The 22,871-nt window shown below is 46.9% G+C and overlaps 1 protein-coding gene across 3 annotated transcripts in view; it reads right to left on the bottom strand.

The window, feature by feature from the left end:
• disp1 (dispatched homolog 1 (Drosophila)) overlaps positions 1-22,871 on the bottom strand; it is a 480,584-nt gene that overhangs the window by 365,592 nt on the left and 92,121 nt on the right. For all 3 annotated transcript variants that reach the window (XM_038798975.1, XM_038798974.1, XM_038798977.1), the window contains exons 2-3: positions 4,731-4,839; positions 2,863-2,968 (exon numbers count right to left, since the gene is read on the bottom strand). The gene's annotated coding sequence lies outside the window, so the exon portion shown is untranslated. The remainder of the gene's footprint in view (positions 1-2,862; positions 2,969-4,730; positions 4,840-22,871) is intronic.

The following is a 22,871-nucleotide window of genomic DNA, read 5'->3' as shown; positions in this document are numbered from 1 at the left end:
AAATGTCTCCAGCACTCTTTATGGTCACTGATACACAGTCCCGGTCTCGCCGCAGGATAGGAGCGTGCAGACAACACCTGCTCTGTATAATAATACTTTTGTGACTTAGTGATGTTTGTTGGCAAATACGATAATTTGTGGAACCAACCAAATGCTGCCGTATCGGTTTACTCTCAACCATCAGCATCCTGATCAAAGTGATATCAAGAGCAATTGCTGAGAAATAACCTACTCATAGACACTCAGTTTGGTTACAGCAGGATCAGCTGGCTCCTGATATCATTACAGCCTTGGTCCAAACATGGACAAATGGACTGAATTCCAGAAGGGGGGATCTCATTGACATCAAGTCAGCATCTGACCAAGTGCAGTTTCAAGGAACCCCCGCAAAATTGAAGCCATTGGGAGTGGAGGGTTTTGGGGGCAGGGGGGAGAAAAGAGACTCTTCATTGGTTAGGGTCATACCCATCACAAAGGGACATAATTGTGACTGTTCCGAGAACCTTTACCATGCCACTTCGGATCCAACTATATCCTTCCCTTGATACTGGGAAAAGATTGCAGAGTACTCCCAGCGGGGGTCTCACCAAAACCATGTACAACTGTAGCAAGACTTCTTTATTCCTGTGCGTCAATTTGCTTGCAATAAACATGCCATTAATCTTCTTAATCACTTGTTGTATCTGCATGTTAACTTTGTTTCCCTTGTAGAGTATACCAGAGTCTTTCTGAACATCAATATTTAGAAGTTTCACACCTTGGAAAAAATATTCTTCTTCTCTATTGCTACTTCCACTTTGATAGAAACCAACCTTTTATTATAGGTAAAAAGGGTTAAAGGAAGAAATTATTTAAAGAAACCATATTAACTTAAATTTTAAATCAATATATTAACCATAACAGTGAGAAAAGGCTGACTGCTTATGAATTGATCAGATAAGCAGAATGCTAGGATATGCAAGGCCAAACTGGCAGAAAGCCTCTTTGTGTTAGAGAACTGGGCTAAGATCCAGTTCCTTGTACATGGTAACAATAAGTCACCCCACAGTAAGAATCTTTGGTGGGAAAGGTTTTCTTAAAAATTGGAAAATACAGAAATCTTTTATCTCTTAATTTGCCAGAGACACTTCGGCCAAATTAAATGAATTATAGATTAGTTAAAACCAATCACAGCTGAAAAAAGGATGAAACTTTAAAGATAGCAATCTCCTTAAAAGTTCAGGTATCGCGATAGGAACGTCATTCTAGAATCAATTCAACCTATCTTCTGAAACCTATTCTAGGTTTGCAAAGCCACTATTTTATATCTATTTTAAACTGCACAATTGTTTTGTGCTGTGCATCTTGATTTGAAGAAATTATCACAAGCAGTCATTGTATTTTGAATTCAACAATCTGTATTTGCGAAAGACGATCATTCTGATTAGTTTGCTGCAGGGCTAGTCAGAACGTCCTAAATTTTGTACTTGAAAATTTGAAGTTTACCAGTAGACACTACTAGCTGACAAAATAAAAGTTGCAAATTGCTTTTAACCCAAGAAGCCAGTCTTGAATTTCTGTTATTTGGTATATGGTACGACGTTACAGGTATACAAATCGACACAGAAATCCCACACACTTCCCTGCAATTTCTCCATCTGCCATCTTGTTGTCCACTCATTTAATCAGGCGATATCGCTTTACAACCTCTGTCCTCCTCACAGTTAACATTTCTACCTAGCTTTGTATCATCAGCAAACGTGGATACATTATTCACAGTCCTTTCATCCAAGTCAGTGACATAGAAAATAGCTGAGGCCCTAACACTGACCCTTGCAACATTCCACTAGTTATAGCTTACCAACTTGAAATTCCTCCATTTATCTCTACTCCGTTTCCTGTCCATTAACCAATCGTCCACCAAATTACCCACAACTCCATGAGCCTTTAACTTGCATTCAGCATTAATTTTTTGATGTGGCACCTTACTAAATACAATTACAGTTTCAATTATAGATCCATAACCACAAGGCTTTCAATCCTGGTACAACATAGTTCTAAATGCTCTCTCCGGCCTCAGGGTGTGGTTGCTAAAGTTTATTGCTTTACTGTTGGATGTTTTTTTCAGTTCAACTGAACATGGAAGTAACGGTTCACACAATTACACTTCACCAACCCTTTACTGAAAGTAATCTGCAGCATAATTATATAAAAAAATGTGAAAATATTTGCCCCAGTTTTAGAAACCTGGCATAGTCTCAGCCGGAGACAGATTTTCCATATTACCGCAGTGGAAAACAGACAGCAAACATCAGCCTGCCTGCTCATGAGGAATTCTGTAATTTCCTGTTATTTGCCTGCTGCAGATTCCATATTTCTATCACAATCTGCTGAAGGCATGCTACAGAGCAGAGACATTCCAGTTGATTCAAGCTGTGCTCATAGATGCTATAAAATCCCACATTCAATTTACAGTAAATCAGGGTTAAAACCGATTTTGTCTCAGCATTTTTGTGCCAGGTCCCACAATACACTGACTTGTCAATGGTAAACTGATGGAATGCACAATATGCTCTTACAACTGTCTGTATTTAGCCCTTTAACATAGTAAATAAGCTATGTTATGGGGACGACAAGACATTTGAGTAGCAAACAAGAGAAACAGTTTTGATGCTGTCTTCAAGTTTCACACACATTTATAATGGTAAACTGGTATCTCAATTGGGAGGATACCTTGTTTTTTGAAATGGGAATTGCATGGCAATTTTAATAAAATGTTATACATTCAAAATTAAGTGCTTTCAAGGATTATTTCAGGAATAAAGCACGCTATGCTTCATGAATTCATATTAACAATTCACAGCTCATATTCAAACAACTCACCACCACAATCTTTGTATTTCTCAGGACAGACATGGAAGCAAGACAGATCTCGGAGTCCCTTCACCCCAGTCTCGTTCCTCCTTGGTATTCATTGACAAATGAGCAGCTGGTTATGAGGACATAAAGCACAGATCGGTAAAACTCAGTTAAGCATATTCCCTTCATGGGCCATGGACAATTTATTCCATAAGAATGAAAGACCTGCATTTATATGCCACATTTTACAATCTGTCTCAAATTACTTTGCAGTTAATAAAGTCCTTTTCTTAAACAAGTGTAGTCACTGTAAGAAATGAATCATGGGCCTTACCCCACAGATTGCATCTCCTAAGTGAAGATTCCTGTCCCTTCTGTCTCAATCTCGGAAAAATAGATCATGCAATAGTGTATCTCAGAGCATTGACCATACATTTACACGTGGCTGACCCTCATCTTCCTGGGTTCAGTTCCAAGGCAGCAGCAACCATCATGTGCTAAAGAAAATGTTGGACATACACAGCAGGTGAGCTAGCATCTGTGGAGAGAGAAAAACAAAAGTTTACATTTCAGGGCAATAACTGAAATGTGAACGTTGTTTCTCCCTCTGCGCACGTTGCCTGATCGTCTGAGTATTTTCAGCATTTATTTTAGATTTCCAGCTTTTGCAGTGTTCTGGCTTTTGCATTGTCACATCCCACTCAGCACTCTATTCATTTCTGGTTGCATTTTATAATGGGCCGGTTTAGCTCTGTAGGCTAGACAGCTGGTTTGTAATGCAGAACAAGGCCAGCAGCGCGGGTTCAATTCCCGTACCAGCCTCCCCAAACAGGCGCCGCAATGTGCCGACTAGGGGCTTTTCACAGTAACTTCATACTTGTGACAATAAAAGATTATTATTAATCCTTTGAATCCTCTATCCTGTATCGAATATTCATCTAGATGCCTCCTTGAAGATCGGTTATCAAAAAGTGCTCACAGCTAAGATCTACACAAAATTCGAGTTAAGTAGTTTTTCAACAGGGATAATATCTTTGCATTTACTGAATATTTTAGGTGAATGCCAAACTATTTACCATCATATAGGCACAAAACTGATTTGTCACATGCAGCGAAGATATTAGTGCCAACGTGAAACATATTTTCACCTTGTGCCCATAATGAATGGGCTCTGGCGTCGCTTCTTCTTGAGGGGCATAGACAGAGTGGATAGTCAGAGGCTTTTCCCCAGGGTAGAGGGGTCAATTACTAGGGGGCATAGGTTTAAGGTGCGAGGGGCAAGCTTTAGAGGAGATGTACGATGCAAGTCTTTTACCACAGAGGGTAGTGGGTGCCTGGAACCCGCTGCCGGAGGAGGTGGTGGAAGCAGGGGCGATAGTGACATTTAAGGGGCATCTTGACAAATACATGAATAGGATGGGAATAGAGGGATACGGATCCCGGAAGTGCAGAAGATTTTAGTTTAGACAGGCAGCATGGTTGGCACAGGCTTGGAGGGCCAAACTTTTTGTTGTTCTTTGTCCTTGTCAGCACCATTTGGTACTGAATATATTCCTTCATTCAGCATGAGCACAATGGGCTGAATGGTTTCCTCTGATTCACAAATAGTGTTCAATGTTAGGGATCCTGAATCTATTGTTAATCGTTTCCCATTTTCTCCCACTTAGCTTTATACCATCTTGGTCTCACCTTCCATCGAAGAACAAACTAAAACTGTGTTTACCTAGGCAAATGAGGTCGCTTAGTGATGGAATCAGTACTGGTTAGGGTCATGGGTTCAGCTGCTTATCCTGCTGCGCTGCCTTGGAGTACATTATTGTGGTGCAATAGGTTACCCTTCTTTCCCCTGCCACATTACATAATTCTCAGTCAAAAACCCCAAAAAGACTTACAGTTGTTCGAAGACAAGGTTTATTTTGGTTCAAGCACAAAGTGATCAAATGAGCAAATATTCTCCAGATGTTCCATTTGCATCGAGGGGATCAGTACACCTTCAGCAATCTGAAAAGAGACAAGAGAATATTTATTACCTCAGCACAGTATGGGAAGGACATGCTGCAGCAGATTAAGAGAAAGCATGGAAACTGGAAATTGGTAGGCCAATCAGAACGTGAAAAAAGATCTGCTAATGCTTTAGGAGCCACTCTTCACCAGAACAATGGGGTAGTATACCAGAGATACCCATTCCAATAGGGGCGGCACGGTGGCAAGCACTGCTGCCTCAAAGCGCCATGGACCCGGGTTCGATTCTGATCTCCAGAAACTGTTTGCACGTTCTCCCCATGTCTGCATAGGTTTCCTGCGGGTGATCCAGTTTCCTCCCACAGTCCAAAGATGTATGTGTTAGGTAGATTGGCCATGCAAAAATTGCAGGAATAGGACGGAGGATTGGGCCTGGGTAGTGTGGTTGTTCAGGTCGGGACCGACTCGATGGGCCATATGGCCTCCTTCTGCACTGTAGGGATTCCTTGATTCTATGTTAGAGAAATGTCGATCAAATGGAAATCTTATTGATTTTTCGTTATATTAATATAACTGTATCCAACAACTTGCCGATTGGAACTGATCTCACTAGCTTATTGAGTATTCCTTTATATGGATTCCCAACACTCTTCTTTTTTAAATATTTTTGTTCTCCATTTTCACATTTTCCTTCAAAATTTACATCCACCCAACAAGCAGTAAACACTAACAAACACAAAGTCAACACCCTTATCAACAACAATCCCATCCTACCACCACCCCAAACAACAGCCCACCAGTCATTATATACATCAAATAAAACAACCCTGGTAAAAAAATAAAGGAGAAAAAGAAAAAGGAGTCCAAAATCGGCCATTGTCACCATTAACCTGTAGAGTCGTGTCCCCCCCCCCCCACCCCCCGCGACACCCAATGCCATCCAGCCTCTGAAAGAGTACCGTAAATGACATCCAAGAGTTGTAAAAGCCCCCCAACTCCTCCCCTCCACTTCCTCTTGTAAAATTCCTCCCCCCAACCTTGGTTCCTTCCCCCCAACTTTCCACTCCAGCTAGACTCATCGGACCCTGTTCTGCCAGGCTCCGATGGCCGCAGCCCCTCCGTCCACCTTACCCCCGTTCACTGGCCGCCTTAAACCGGCCAGCGCGGCGGCCCCCGCCCGGGTCCGTCCCCCTTGCCCGGCCCCAGGAAAAACTCAGAAGTCCCCTTTAGCACACAAACCCCGCATCCCAAAGAAACCTCATTACAACTGAAAGTCCCATTTCTTTCCTTGTCCAAATATACACAATGTTGGTTCCTGTAGCCCATACACCAGCACGCAGTGAAACAAAAAAGAAAAAATAGTCATGAGGCTACATCGGTACATGACCATTTCTCAATTCTGCCACAGTCCTTCTGCCTTTGCAAACTCCTCCAATGCTTCCGCCAACCCAAGATAAAAGTCCTTGGATTTGTAGGTCACCCTCAGCTTCGCTGGATATACAATGCCGCACTGCACCTTGCTGATGTACAGTGTCCTCTTCACCCGGTTGAAGACAGCCCGCCTCCTCGCCAGCTCCACCGTAAAGTCCTGGTATATGCGTATACCAGCTCCAGCCCACTGTACCACCCGCTTCTGCTTAGCCCAGCACAGGACCTTCTGCTTCACACTGTACCTATGGAAGCACAGAGTCACTACTCTTGGCGGCTCACTTGCCTTTGGTACAAGCCTCCACAACCTTGAGCCCGATCCAGTTCATATCGGGAGGGATCCTCCCCCTCCCCCTCCCCCAATAGCTTCGCCAACATCGTGGCAAAATACTCAGTCGGCCTCGGCCCTTCCACTCCTTCGGGCAGCCCCACAATCCTCAAATTCTGTCGCCTGGATCTGTTTTCCAGGATTTCCATTTTGCCTCGCAGATCCTTGTTGATCTCTATCACCTTCCGCATCTCCTTCCCCGTCGAGGTAAGTTGATCACTGTGCTGCAATAATGTCTCTTCCACTTCCTTCAGTGCCTCGCCTTGCTCCCACATCTCCACCACTGCGCTCTCCACCGCCATCCTCACCGGGGTAATCGCCTTCTCCACCAGCACTTTCAAAACCGCCCCCATCTCCTTCCTCATTGCCTCCATGTGTTTTGTGAACTGCCTGTCGAATTGCACGGCCATCACCTTAATTATTTCTTCAGCTGTAAGCAATGCGGCCTCCCCTGGTGCTCCAGCCTCCATCTTCTTTACCGACCCCGCGGTGACCTTTCCACTCCCCGACGGACTTTCAGCTGTTTTCACGGCCGTTTTTTTTTTACTGGTCCTCGACATTTCCCTTCCCTGTGCTTTCTCCTGACTTTTATTGCCCTCGCTGCCCTTAGGAGCGGGCTTTAACCCCTGACAATGCCGTTCCCGAACGGGAGCCCTCCAATGCATGGCTGCCTCCCGCCCGCCGTCACTGGAAGTTCTGATTCCCAACACTCTTGTAATTTTGGAGTTACACAATCTTGTTCAGTGTAGGGAAGCAGATGTCAGCACGTCGCGTTGAGACCAGGATTGCACCTCAGATAAAAATTGGCCGGGGTACGGGGAGATCTCCCAGGCGCATGATCGAAGTAGTGTTATGATCCTTTACATCCACTCGAGTGTACAGACAGAGCTTCAGTTAAAATTTCTTGTATATGTGGCAACCCCTCAGTAAATCGTGAGGCTCCGTGGATTGTGTTCCATCAAATTGGATATTTAAGAATGTCATCACAATCCTGTAATTTCTTCAACAGGATACGACTGCAACTGTCTCGAGTGGGAGATCTGAAACTGTAGCCTTCAAAATCTGATGTGGAGATGCCATCGATGGACTGGGGTGGGCACAGTAAGGAGTCTTACAACGCCAGGTTAAAGTCCAACAGGTTTGTTTCAAATGACTAGCTTTCAGAGCACAGCTCCTTCCTCAGGTGAATGAAGAGCTGGGTTCCAGAAACACATATATAGACAAAGTCAATGATGCAAGACGATATTTTGAATGCGAGCATTTGCAGCTAATTAAGTCTTTACAGGTCCAGACAGAGTGACTGTAGAGAGAGATAATCACAGGTGAAAGAGGTGTGAATTATCTCAAGAGAGGACAGTTGGTAGGATTTCCCAGGCCAGATGGTGGTGGTGGTGGTTGGGGGGGGGGGGGGGGGGGGGGGGGGGGGGGGGGGTGAATGTGACGCGACACTGAAACATTGAATCCAAGGTCCCGGTTGAGGCCGTACTCATGTGTGTGGAGCTTGGCTATCAGTTTCTGCTCAGCGATTCGGCGTTGTCACGCGTCCTGAAGGCCGCCGTGGAGAGCGCTCACCCAAAGATCAGAGGCTGAATGTCCTTTACTGCTAAAGTGTTCCCCAACTGGAAGAGAACATTCCTGCCTGGCGATTGTCGCACGGTGTCCGTTTATATGTTGTCAGAGCATCTGCATGGTCTCGCCATTGTACCATGCCTCGGGAAATCCTTTCCTGCAACGTTTGAGGTAGACAACGTTGGCCGAGTCGCACGAGTATGTACCGCGTACCTGGTGTGTGGTGTTTTCACGTGCAATGGTGGTATCCATGTCGATGATCTGGCACGTCTTGCAGAGATTGCCATGGCAGGGTTGTGTGGTGTTGTGGTCGCTGTTCTCCTGAAGACTGGGTAGTTTGCTGCAAACAATGGTCTGTTTGAGGTTGAACAGTTGTTTGAAGGCAAGTAGTGGGGGCGTGAGGATGGCCTTGGCAAGATGTTCGTCTTCATCGATGACGCGTTGAAGGCTGCAAAGAAGACATCGTAGTTTCTCCGCTCCGGGGAAGTACTGGATGATGAAGGGCACTCTGTCGGTGTCCAAAATCTGGACTGGGGTCAAGCAAGGCTGTGCGATAGCTGCCGGACTATTTGTAATCTACCAAACTGTGGCTATTCATCTCAAATATCAACTAACTGCCTTCTGGTGTCCACATTAAATACCCTTGAAATGGAAAACTTCAGTCGCTGCCATGCCAAAACTAAGCTGGCCTCCGTAGACAGTTTACGATGACTGCAATGTTGTTGCATGCTCTGCACACCTATCAGCAAATTTAGCAACAATACCATCCATCCTTCATCCACGTAATTTATACAAATTATAAAACGTTGAGGTCCCAGCACTGATCCTTGTGGCACACCACTCATCACATTCTGCCAACCAGATAAAGACCCATTTCTGCCAACTCTATTTACTGTTAGCTAGCTAATATTCAATCCATGCCAATATGTGCTATGCATGACTCCAGCCAGTGGGAAAACTACCTCTGAACTGAAGTGGGTTCAATTTTGTTATGGCTCCTTGATGCCATACTTGGACAAATGCTGACTTGATGCCAAGGGCAGTCACTCTCACCTGACCTCAACTTCAGCTCTTTGTCCATGTTTGAACAAAGACTCCAATGAAGTCAATAATAATAATCTTTATTATTGTCACAAGTAGGCTTACATTAACATTGCAATGAAGTTACTGTAAAAGTCCCCAGTCGCCACACTCCAGCGCCTGTTCAGGTACAGAGAGGGAGAATTCAGAATGTCCAATTCACCTAACAGCACATCTTTCGGGACTTGTGGGGGGAAACCGGAGCACCCGGAGGAAACCCGCGCAGACACGGGGAGAACGTGCAGACTCTGCACAGACACTGACCTAAGCCGGGAACTGAACCTGGGACCCTGGCGCTGTGAAGCAACAGTGCCACCCATTATCTGTCAATGGGAGGTTAATTGCGCATCACTAGCATAGCTCTGTTCTTTCATATAAACGGGAGTGGGGAATCAAACAGCCAAGATAACAATGATAGGTTTGAAACTGGAAACCCCAGAGAGCCTCTGTTTGAGGGATTGGGCAGAGCGAGAGAATGCTGTTTTGAACAGGAACAGGCACAGATAAATTATTATTATTATTAGAAGGCATTGGAACTCAACCGAGAGAAGTCATGAAAGTTGCCACCGAGGCAGGCTTTGGTACTGGGTTTCTGAAACAATGTCCCTAACAGAAGAAAAAGTGCTTCGTTAAATGCAAGTATTGCCTGCCTTTTTTTTATTCCTTCATTGGACGTGGGTGTCGCAGGCTGGGCCAGCATTTGTTGCCCATCCCCAATTGACCATGGAGTCACATGTAGGCCAGACCAGGTAAGCACGGCAGATTTCTTTCCCAAAGGACATTAGTGAACCAGGTGGTTTTTACAACAATTGACAATGATTTAATGGTCATCATTAGACTTGCAGGCATCCAGAGTTTTATTGAATTCAAATTTCACCATCTGCGGTGGCGGGATTTGAACCTGAGTCCCCAGAGTATAACTCTCGGTCTCTGATTTACTAGTCTAATGACAATGCCACCTCCTCTCTGTGTAAGTGGCATGAGAGCTGCATGTTCTGTCTAACGGGAACTAGTGTTATGGTTAAGAAACTACATGTAATCCGTTATTGTTAGGGTTGAAGTTTGAAAGTTTAAATATTGTTTTCTTTTCTTGTTTTAATAAAGTTTGATAATAAAATAACCACGCCCTATTTCTTATATTATCACTCATGGAACGAATCGATCTTTCCGCACAGTCTTAAAACTTTAAAAAGGTTTGGCTCTAGTTCAGTCTCTTAGCAACTGTTGAGAGCTGACAGACATCCATAACAATAGTATTCTGCTTCCGTTGTTCCGTATTTAGCTTCACCAGGTGTGTCTTTCTGCACTCTTCATTGAACCAGGGTTGATTCCCCTCCTTGGTTTGATGGTAATGGTAGAGTGGAGGATATGCCAGCCCCTGAGGTTACAGATTGTATCATTACAATTCTACTGCTGCTGATGGCTCAAAACACTTTTGGATGCCCAGTTATGCTACCTGTTACACAATATAGTGGAGTCCATTCTCACTGTGAAGTCAGGACTTTTCTATAAACTTTGCCATGCATAGATGCATCAACGACTGGTAGGTTGGTGAGGACAAGATCCAGTTGGTTTCTCTCTCTTGTTGGTTCCTGCATCGCCTAATGCAGACCCAATCTAGCAGCTATGTCCTTCAGGACCTGGCTAGCTCAGTCACTAATGGTATTACTGGGCCATACTTGGTGATGGACATTCAAGTCCCACACTGATGATGATCTTGCAACCCTCAGCACTTCTTCTGGGTGTGTTCACCATGGAGGAATAGCGGTTCACCAGCTGAGGGAGGGCAGCAGGTGGTAATCCTTGCCCATAAATGACCTGAGTTCATGGGGTCTGGAGTTAATGTTGAGGACTCCCAGTGCAAAAACAGCGTCTTCCCCACTGTTACCAGCCTCCTAAATGACTCTCTTATGAACAGACCTCATTAACACTACACCCTGTATGCTTCACCCGATGTTGGGTTCTATGTAGTTACATTGTGTACCTTGTGTTGCCCTATTATGTATTTTCTTTATATTTCCTGTTCTTTTCATGTACTTAATGATCTGTTGAGCTGCTCGCAGAAAAATATTTTTCACTGTACCTTGGTACACGTGACAATAAACAAAATCCAATCCAATTCCCAACAGATAAAGCAATCTGGGGGGGGTCGAGACATTGGGATGGCCTTTAAAATTGGCGCCCCGATCTCTTCCTGTAAAAGAAATCCCAAGCCCGGACAAATTGGATCGGAGGCTGCTGTAGGAGGGGCAGGAAATTGCAGAGGCTCTGACGCTTGTTTTGATTCCTCTCTGGCCATGGGGAAGTGCCAGAGGACTGGAGAAAAGCCAATGTTGTTCCACTTTTCAAGAAGGGTGGCAGAGACAAACCAGAGAATTACAGACCAGCGAGTAAACTGTTGGCAGAAAATTCTGAAAGAGAATGAATTTCCACTTGAAAAGGCATGGGTTGATTTGGGATATTCAGCATGACTTTGTCAGAGGGAGGTCATGCCGAACAAATTTTATCGCAGTTTTTGATAAAGAGACTGTGCCTGTGACTGAAGGAAGTGTAGTTGATGTAGTTTATATGGATTTTAGCAACACCTTTGACAAGGTCCCACATCGGAGACTGATTGAGAAGGTTGAATCACATGGAATTCAAGGAAACCTGTCACGATGGATCTGAAACTGGCTTAGTAATAGGACACAAAGGATGGCTGGAGAAAGGTGCTCGAGTAACTGGATGCCGATGTAATAGATGAGAACGTGGGGGGTATGATAAGTAAGTTTGCAGGTGACACCAAGATTGGCAAGGTGGTTAACAGTGAAGAAGTGGGTCATAGGTTACAAAATATAGACGAATTGGTTATATGGGCAGAGCAGTGGAAGGTGGTATTTAACCTCATAAGTGCGAAGTGATGTACTTTGGAAGAAGAAACTGGACAAGGGAATATGTAATGAATGGCAGGACACTGGGAAGCTCAGAGAAACGGACAGATCTTGGGGTACTTGTTCACATATCCCTGAAAGCAGCAGGGCAGCTGAATAGAGTAGTTAAGAAGGCATATGGGATACTTGCCTTTATCAACCGTGGTGTAGAATATAAGAGCAAGAAGGTTATGTTGGAGCTGTACAGAATGTTGGTTAGGCCACAGCTGGAGTAGTGTGCAGTTCTGGTCACCGCACTATAGGAAGAAGGCGATTGCACTAGAGGATGTTGCCTGGCATGGAGCATCTGAACTAGGAGAGACTGGAGGGGTGTGGATTTTCTCTGAGCAGAGAAGGCTGAAGGGGGATATGATTGAGGTGTATGAAATTATGAGGGGTTTGGAAAGGGTAAATAGGAAGAAGTTGTTCCCCTTGGATGAGAGGTCAAATACAAGTGGCATAGTTTTAGGGTGAGGAGCAGGAGATTCCGAGGGAATATGAAAATTAAATGAAAATCGCTTATTGTCACAAGTAGGCTTCAAATGAAGTTACTGTGAAAAGCCCCTAGTCGCCACATTCCGGCGCCTGTTCGGGAGGCTGGTACGGGAATCGAACCATGCTGCTGGCCTGCCTGGGTCTGCTTTGAAAGCCAGCGATTTAGCCCTGGGCTAAACCAGCCAAAAAACATTTTCACTCAGAGGGTGATGCGAATCTGGAATGCACTTCCTGGAAACCTCACAACCTTTAAAAAGCGCTTGGATGAGTACTTGAAATACCATCACATTCAAGGATATGGGACAAGTGCTGGTAAATGGGATTAGCGCGAGATGAGGGCTATTATTGTTGGCATAGTCCTGATGGGCCAAAGGGCCTTTTCTGCACTGTATGACCTTTCAGACATGGTAACCGTGGTGTCTGGGATGACTAAGTGTATGTCAGAGTATGACTATGTTGGGCTGGTTCTCTGGGACAGCTCTCCCAATTTTGGCATAAGCACTAGATGTTACAAGGAGTATGGTTGGCACGGTGGCACAGTGGTTAGCACTGCTGCCTCACAGCTCCAGGGTCTCGGGTTCAATTCCGGACTTGGGTGACCGTCCGTGTGGAGTTTGCACTTTCTCCTCGTGTCTGCGTGGGTTTCCTCCGGGTGCTCCGGCTTCCTTTCAATCCATAGATGTGCAGGTCAGGTGGATTGGCCGTGCTAAATTGCCCCTTAGTGTCCAAAAGATTAGGTGGGATTATGGGGATAGGGTGGATGCATGAGTTTAAGTAGCGTGCCCTTTCCAAAGGCCGGTGCAGGCCCGATGGGCCGAATGGTCTCCTTCTGCACTGTAAATTCTATGTTCTATGAGGATTTTGCAGTATTACTGGCTGTGGTGATATCGTTTCCTGTTCTTAGGTTGGTGCCAGGTAAGCCATGTGCTTTAATCAAACTTTTCTGTGATAGTTTGGTATAACTGAGTGACTTATTAGCCTGTGGCTTGGAGAGGGCAATTAAGAGTCAATCATACTGCTGTGCATTTTGGGTCACATGTAGGTCAGACTGAGTAAGAATGGCAGATTTCCTTTCCTGAAGGATATTAGTGAACCAGACGAGTTAATGACAATTGTAACAATTTTGACACTAATTACACTAATTATTAAATTAATTACCAATTAATTTAACTGAATTGACCAATAAATTGAATTTTGAATTCCAAAAGCTGTTGTGGTAAGATTTGAACCGGAACATTAGCCTGGACCTGGCCTCTGGATCAGGGCTTCAGTCACATTATCACCATGCCTCCCCTGGATATCTATGAAGATGTGAACAGCACAGTTGAATTTGTAACACTGATATCTCATCTGCCTGTGTAGGCACATTTATTTATCCTATTTTCTTTGAAGTCGAGTTCAAACACCGCAGCAATTCAAGAGAAGGCCCACAACTAAGTTCTCAGGGCAAATAGGAATGAGCAAAGCGCAGCCCTGCCAACATTTTAAGAGAAAGGGGGATAAAATGTATCGTGAATTGTGCGTTCAATTACACTGGATACTTGTTTTCTAACCACCTTAAACATAGATCTTAAGTTGGGAATGGGAACTTCAATTTCAGTGTTTTTTATTTAAATATTTTATTTTCCTCCTTTTTCACATTTTCTCCCAAATTTGCACCGACCAACAATAAACAAGCAGTAATGAATATAATGTCAATCCCCATATCAACAACAACAATCCTATCATCCCACCAAACCCCCAGACATTAGCCCGCATGTTAACATAAACAAATAACAAAAGGGAATCATAGTCACCACTAACACACACAGCCCTCCTCCCCACAATCCAGCCCCTCCCCCACAACTAATGTTCGATGTGATCCAATTCTCGAAAGTGCACAATGAATAATGCCCATGAATTGTAGAACCCCTCCATCCTTCCCCTCAGTTCAAACTTAACCTTCTCAGGAGTCAAGAATTCTAGCAGGTCCCCCGGCCACGCCAGGGCACAGGGTGTAGGGAGGTTGATCTACATCCCAACAGGATCCGCCTTCGGGCGATCAACGAGGCAAAGACCACAACATCTGCCTCCGTGTCCGTTTCCAACCCAGGCTGATCCGACATCCTGAATATGGCCTCCTGGGGGCCTGGGTCCAGTTTCACGTGCACCACTTTAGAGATTACCCTAAACACCTCCTTCCAGTAATCCTCCAGCTTCGGACAGGACCAAAACATATGAACATGATTTGCACCCCCCCCTGTTCATACACATCTTCTACCCCCTCAAAGAATCGGCTCATCGATAGAATCGGCTCTATACACCACCTTCAGCTGTATCAGCCCCAATCTCGCACACGAGGTGGAGGCATTCACTCTCCAGAGCACCTCACACCAGAATCCCTCTTCCATACCCTCTCCCAACTCTTCCTCCCACTTTGCTTTGATCCCTTCTAGCGGCACCTTCTCCTCTTCGAAAATAGCCCCGGAAACCGCCGACACTACCCTCTTCTCCAGTCCCCCTGTCGTCAGCACCTCCTCCAGCAATGTGGAGGCCAGCTCCACTGGGAAGCTCTGTATCTCTTTCCTGGCAAAATCTCGAACCTGTATGTATCTAAACATTTTCCCCTGCTCCAGCCCATACTTCGCTCCAAGCTCCTTCAATCTTGCAAACCGACCCCCAAGAAACAAATCTTTTAGTGTCTTAATCCCTTTCTCCTCCCATTTCCAAAAATTCCCGTCCCACTTCCCTGGCTCAAATCTGTGGTTCCCCCGAATTGGCATTTCCCTTGACCCTGCCCCCAACCCGAAGTGTTGGCGAAACTGCCTCCAAATTCTCAACGAAGCTATTACTACCGGACTCCCCGAGTATCTCCCTGGGGCTATCGGGAGCAGCGCTGTCGCTAGCACGTTCAATCCCAGCCCCCTACACAAACTCTCCTCCATTCTGACCCACTGGGAATCAATCCCTCTGACCCAACTCCGTACCTTCTCCACATTCAACACCCAGTAATAATACCAATATCAGTGTTTAAGAGGAGTATTTAATTTTTAGTCATTTGATCCTTCATCAAGAATTAGAAATTTACGACAGTGAAACAAATAATGAGATGTCCTGTGATGCGCTGGAGATGTCTCCTCTCTCGTCTTGATGGGGTTGCCTCATCTGTTCCATTCAAAGTACAGAAACCATGAGAACCATGGGCAGCACGGTAGCATGGTGGTTAGCATAAATGCTTCACAGCTCCAGGGTCCCAGGTTCGATTCCCGGCTGGGTCACTGTCTGTGCGGAGTCTGCACGTCCTCCCCGTGTGTGCGTGGGTTTCCTCCGGGTGCTCCGGTTTCCTCCCACAGTCCAAAGATGTGCGGGTTAGGTGGATTGGCTATGCTAAATTGCCCTTAGTGTCCTAAAAAATAAGGTTAATTGGGGGGGGGGGTTGTTGGGTTACTGGTATAGGGTGGATACGTTGACTTGAGTCATTGGTGATCATTGCTCGGCACAACATCGAGGGCCGAAGGGGCTGTTCTGTGCTGTACTGTTCTATATTCTAATAACTATCAACATTTTTGAACTAGATAGTGCTGAGATTAACAAGTAGATTTGCAACAATTCTCAACACAGTGAGATCTCGAATGTGATCGATCCCTTGGTTCAGTTCTGTGAGTAAAGACAGACTAAAGTAGCAGTGAGCAGTAGGTCTGAACCCCCGTTTGTGCAGTCAGTGGACAGGATGCTCCAATTGGCTTCCGTTGCTCCTGCTGCACTTTTGTTTCCTTTCCAAAGTGTAGGACCTACCACTGCTGTGTGTGTGTGTTGGCAACTGGTTCCAGAGTGGGATTGGCAAAAGCCTGGACCAGATTACAGACCTGTAACAGAGATTGCACATAAAGAGCTAGGAAGCTCCTTGATTTTTTCCTTTCCTGAATAATGTGAGGTGTGGTCCCTCGGCAGAACACCAAGTGGTTAATTTCTATGTGAGCTGAATTAGTGAATAGAAGCAGCAGTTGGGCCAAGTCTGGTCATATACTCATTCATCATCCACTTGCTAGCAGGGGTCACTGGTTAGTGATGTCAGCAGCAGAGTCCGTGACTGGATTTTTCTCCTCCCCTCGCCCCTTGCCCAGGACCACAAAAACCAAATGCCACAACCCCACCACCAAAATAGGGGGGGGGGGGGGGGGGAAATCACCTCAGGAAAAAAAATCCTCACTTTAGCTGAACCCTCAAACACCGAGAAAACAGCTCAGAAACGAGTGACCAGGTAAAAATGATCAGTTTCCACAAACCTGCAGTACTGTATGTACATCATAAACACAATAATGTGATTACACTTATCAAACACAATTAATACTGCTTTTTCTTTTTAATTTCTGTTTTTGGCACCGGGCCAACTCCTCCAGCTTGCCTTGCATCTGCTTCCTGTTCACCCACTTTCTGTGCCAAAGGTGCTGCCAAACTGTACTCGGTCACACCATACACATACTTATTTTCTTTTTTCCTTAATTAGGGCATTTTCTTCATCGGACAGCAATTTTTTTTTTTTTTTTTTTTTTATAAATTTAGATTAGCCAATTATTTTTTCCAATTAAGGGGCAGTTTAGCGTGGCCAATCCACCTACTCTGCACATTTTGGGTTGTGGGGGCGAAACCCACGCAGACACGGGGAGAACGTGCAAACTCCACACGGGCAGAGACCCGGAGCCGGGATCGAACCTGGGACGTCAGCGCGTGAGGCGGTTGTGCTAACCACTAGGCCACCGTGCTGCCCTATCGGACAGCAATTAAGAATTTGACTGAAAGCTTTACAACAATGATAAAAAGCCCTAAAAGAGATTCGCTAATCAAGTGCACTCCAACTGGAACCAAAACAAAGCATGTATGCATGAATAAAAGTACAGCAAGTACTTTCAACAGAACAGTGGGGGAAGCTCAAAGCACACACTAACAGCATAAGGTAACAGGACACATGTCCATGCTTCCAAGTCCACACACAGTGAACGCCTATTTTGCCTGGTGGTTGCATACCCCACTTCCATTTCGGGCACTGCAATGATTGATTAAAGGTGATGACCAACAGCTATCCCTTGCTTCCCTTTCTACGCCAACATGCTGTGAGAATCTGTGGAATTCGCTACCCCAGAGTGCGGGGGATACAGCGACAGTGAGTAAATTTAAGGAGCAGTGAGACAGATTTTTAATTGATAATGGGAAGAAGGGTTATGGGGGCAGGACGGTGGAGTTGACAACAACATCCAATAGTTTCCCCACCACTGAGGATAGGCTAATTGGCCTGTAGTTCCCCGTCCTCCCTTCTTGAATAATGGTACCACACTGGCTTTTCTCCAGTCCTCCGGCACTTCTCCTATGACCCGAGAGAAATTGAAAATTATTACCAGTGCCTCTGCTATTTCTTCCCTCCAGCCTGGGATACATTTAGAACATAGAATTTACAGTGCAGAAGGAGGCCATCCGGCCCATCAAATCTGCACCAGCCCTTGGAAAGATCACCCTACTTAAGCCCACACCTCCACCCTACCCCCATAACCCAGTAACCCCACCAAACCTTTTTTGAACACCAAGGGCAATTTATCATGACCAATCCACCTAACCTGTACATCTTTGGACTGGTCCTGACCAGATTTCATCTGGTCCTGGAGATCTGTCTACATTTCAGCATGACAGACTACTTAGCACCTCCGCTCTGTCTATGTTATTTTCTTTCATTTTATCACAGTACTTCTCCCTGATTTCTATACCCACACCTTCCCTCGCACTAGGTGAACACCGACACAAATTATTAATTCAGAACCCCACCTACCTACCTACATCCTCCGGCTCCACACACAAATTACCGCTGTGCTGCTTAATGGGCCCTACTATTTCTCTCGTTATCCTTTTACCCTTAATGTATTGCAGAGCACCTTTAGATTTTCCTTTATTTTCCCTGCCAGTGTCCTTTCATGTTTCCTTTTTGCTCTCCTAATTTCCTGTTCGGTCTTCTAATTTTGTTTTCAAATTCCCTCTTGCACAATCTATACGCCTCTAGCGTTTCTGCTGTTTTCCTTCCTCAATATCTGCCATAAGCCTCCCCATTTCTCTTCATTCAATGCTGTATATCCCTCGACATCCAGGGTTCACTGATTTGTTGACCTCACCCTTTTACTTTACTGGAACATGTTGGCCTGTACTCTCCCGATTTCCAATACTTATCAATACCTCGGTACACCTGACAATAATAAAATCCAAGCCAATCCTTCTTGATGCATCCCATTGTTCTACATAGAAAGAGGAGGCCATTCGGCCCTACGATCCTGCTCCGCCATTCATTGTGATCATGGCTGATCATCAAGTTCAATACCCTGATCCCACCTTCCCCCCATATACCTTGATCCCTTTAGCCCCAAGACTATATCTAATTTGTTCTTGAAATCACACAATCACAGATTTACCTAAAGGTTCCCAGTCCACTCTGCCCAAATCGTATCTGATCTTATTCAAGTCGGCCTTCCTCCAGTTTAGAACTTTGATTTCAAGCCCATCCTTGTTCTTTTCCATAACGATCTTGAATCCAATGGCGTTATGATCACGGTCTGCAAAATACTCCCCCACTGATACTTCAACCACACCCTGCGTTACCTAAAATTAAGTCCAGGACCACCCTCTCTCTCTTGTAGAATCTTCTATGTAGGGTCTTCTATAGGCACTGCAGAACACTGCTAGCCGTGTGATTGCTCCTCTTTGGTTTTTAAGTCTAACCAAAAGGCTTAATTTGAAGAGCCTACCAATATGCCATCCTCCTGACTGCTCTAATTGATTCCCTGATCAAAATGGCACCAGCCCCTCCTCTTTTACTTCCTTCCCTGTCTCGCCTGAAGATCCTGTATCCTGGAATATGGAGCTTCCAACCCAGGCCCTCTATCAACCATGTCTTAGTGACAGCAATGACATGACCACCTCACTGACCGTGCTATCCACGGCCTGTTCAGCATCGGGGAGCTCCAGCCTCGGAAATATGGTTAGCCAGTAGCTGGATCACTTGCTGCACACTTGGTCACCAGGAACAACAGAAGCTTCCACAGAGGGCAGGAGGACCTTCCCACTGGTGCAAGCCATGACTATCCTTAAACCCCTAATTTACTCCCTTTATTAACAAAAAAATTATGCGTATTTGGGAATACTATTAATGTAGCTCCCCGTATGCTAACTTTACATCCCTTTGCCTTTTTTCTGATATTACTTTATTACAATTACTCTGAATTTCACTTATTTGTGTTGTTTCTCAGTTACCCCTTCACCCGAAAAATCACTTTTTAAATCACAACTGCTTCACTGTGACACTGACTGCGAGGACACCACTCCCAGACCGCTTCACTGTGACACTGACTGCGAGGACACCACACCCAGACCGCTTCACTGTGACACTGCGAGGACCCCACTCCCAGACCGCTTCACTGTGACACTGACTGTGAGGACACCACTCCCACACCGCTTCACTGTGACACTGACTGTGAGGACACCACTCCCAGACCGCTTCACTGTGACACTGACTGCGAGGACACCACTCCCAGACCGCTTCACTGTGACACTGACTGTAAGGACACCACTCCCAGACCGCTTCACTGTGACACTGTGAGGACACCACTCCCAGACCGCTTCACTGTGACACTGACTGCGAGGACACCACTCCCAGACCGCTTCACTGTGACACTGACTGTAAGGACACCACTCCCAGACCGCTTCACTGTGACACCGAGTACACCACTCCCAGACCGCTTCACTGTGACACTGACTTTGAGGACACCACTCCCAGACCGCTTCACTGTGACACTGACTGCGAGGACACCACTCCCAGACCGCTTCACTGTGACACTGACTGCGAGGACACCACACCCAGACCACTTCACTGTGACACTGACTGCGAGGACACCACTCCCAGACCGCTTCACTGTGACACTGACTGCGAGGACACCACTCCCAGACCGCTTCACTGTGACACTGACTGCGAGGACACCACACCCAGACCGCTTCACTGTGACACTGCGAGGACACCACTCCCAGACCGCTTCACTGTGACACTGCGAGGACACCACTCCCAGACCGCTTCACTGTGACACTGACAGTGAGGACACCACTCCCAGACCGCTTCACTGTGACACTGCGAGGACACCACTCCCAGACCGCTTCACTGTGACACTGCGAGGACACCACTCCCAGACCGCTTCACTGTGACACTGACTGCGAGGACACCACTCCCAGACCGCTTCACTGTGACACTGACTGCGAGGACACCACTCCCAGACCGCTTCACTGTGACACTGACTGTGAGGACACCACTCCCAGACCGCTTCACTGTGACACTGACTGCGAGGACACCACTCCCAGACCGCTTCACTGTGACACTGCGAGGACACCACTCCCAGACCGCTTCACTGTGACACCGAGGACACCACTCCCAGACCGCTTCACTGTGACACTGCGAGGACCCCACTCCCAGACCGCTTCACTGTGACACTGACTGCGAGGACCCCACTCCCAGACCGCTTCACTGTGACACTGCGAGGACACCACTCCCAGACCGCTTCACTGTGACACCGAGTACACCACTCCCAGACCGCTTCACTGTGACACTGACTGCGAGGACCCCACTCCCAGACCGCTTCACTGTGACACTGCGAGGACACCACTCCCAGACCGCTTCACTGTGACACTGACTGCGAGGACACCACTCCCAGACCGCTTCACTGTGACACTGACTGCGAGGACCCCACTCCCAGACCGCTTCACTGTGACACTGACTGCGAGGACACCACTCCCAGACCGCTTCACTGTGACACTGACTGCGAGGACACCACTCCCAGACCGCTTCACTGTGACACTGACTGCGAGGACCCCACTCCCAGACCGCTTCACTGTGACACTGACTGTGAGGACACCACTCCCAGACCGCTTCACTGTGACACTGACTGCGAGGACACCACTCCCAGACCGCTTCACTGTGACACTGCGAGGACACCACTCCCAGACCGCTTCACTGTGACACTGACTGCGAGGACACCACTCCCAGACCGCTTCACTGTGACACTGACTGCGAGGACACCACTCCCAGACCGCTTCACTGTGACACTGACTGCGAGGACACCACTCCCAGACCGCTTCACTGTGACACTGCGAGGACACCACTCCCAGACCGCTTCACTGTGACACTGACTGCGAGGACACCACTCCCAGACCGCCTCACTGTGACACTGACTGCGGGGACACCACTCCCAGACCGCTTCACTGTGACACTGCGAGGACACCACTCCCAGACCGCTTCACTGTGACACTGACTGCGAGGACACCACTCCCAGACCGCTTCACTGTGACACCGAGTACACCACTCCCAGACCGCTTCACTGTGACACTGACTGCGAGGACACCACTCCCAGACCGCTTCACTGTGACACTGACTGTGAGGACACCACTCCCAGACCGCTTCACTGTGACACTGCGAGGACACCACTCCCAGACCGCTTCACTGTGACACTGACTGTGAGGACACCACTCCCAGACCGCTTCACTGTGACACTGCGAGGACACCACTCCCAGACCGCTTCACTGTGACACTGCGAGTACACCACTCCCAGACCGCTTCACTGTGACACTGACTGCGAGGACACCACTCCCAGACCGCTTCACTGTGACACTGACTGTGAGGACACCACTCCCAGACCGCTTCACTGTGACACTGCGAGGACACCACTCCCAGACCGCTTCACTGTGACACTGCGAGTACACCACTCCCAGACCGCTTCACTGTGACACTGACTGCGAGGACACCACTCCCAGACCGCTTCACTGTGACACTGACTGTGAGGACCCCACTCCCAGACCGCTTCACTGTGACACTGACTGTGAGGACACCACTCCCAGACCGCTTCACTGTGACACTGCGAGGACACCACTCCCAGACCGCTTCACTGTGACACCGAGTACACCACTCCCAGACCGCTTCACTGTGACACTGACTGTGAGGACACCACTCCCAGACCGCTTCACTGTGACACTGACTGCGAGGACCCCACTCCCAGACCGCCTCACTGTGACACTGACTGCGAGGACCCCACTCCCAGACCGCTTCACTGTGACACTGACTGCGAGGACCCCACTCCCAGACCGCTTCACTGTGACACTGACTGCGAGGACACCACTCCCAGACCGCTTCACTGTGACACTGCGAGGACACCATTCCCAGACCGCTTCACTGTGACACTGACTGCGAGGACACCACTCCCAGACCGCTT

Source organism: Scyliorhinus canicula, chromosome 6 (assembly GCF_902713615.1).
Source record: "Scyliorhinus canicula chromosome 6, sScyCan1.1, whole genome shotgun sequence".
NCBI classification, from domain to species: Eukaryota; Metazoa; Chordata; class Chondrichthyes; order Carcharhiniformes; family Scyliorhinidae; genus Scyliorhinus; species Scyliorhinus canicula.
The sequence above is the reverse complement of the archived record's forward strand: the minus strand, read 5'-3'. Positions and strand labels throughout refer to the sequence as shown.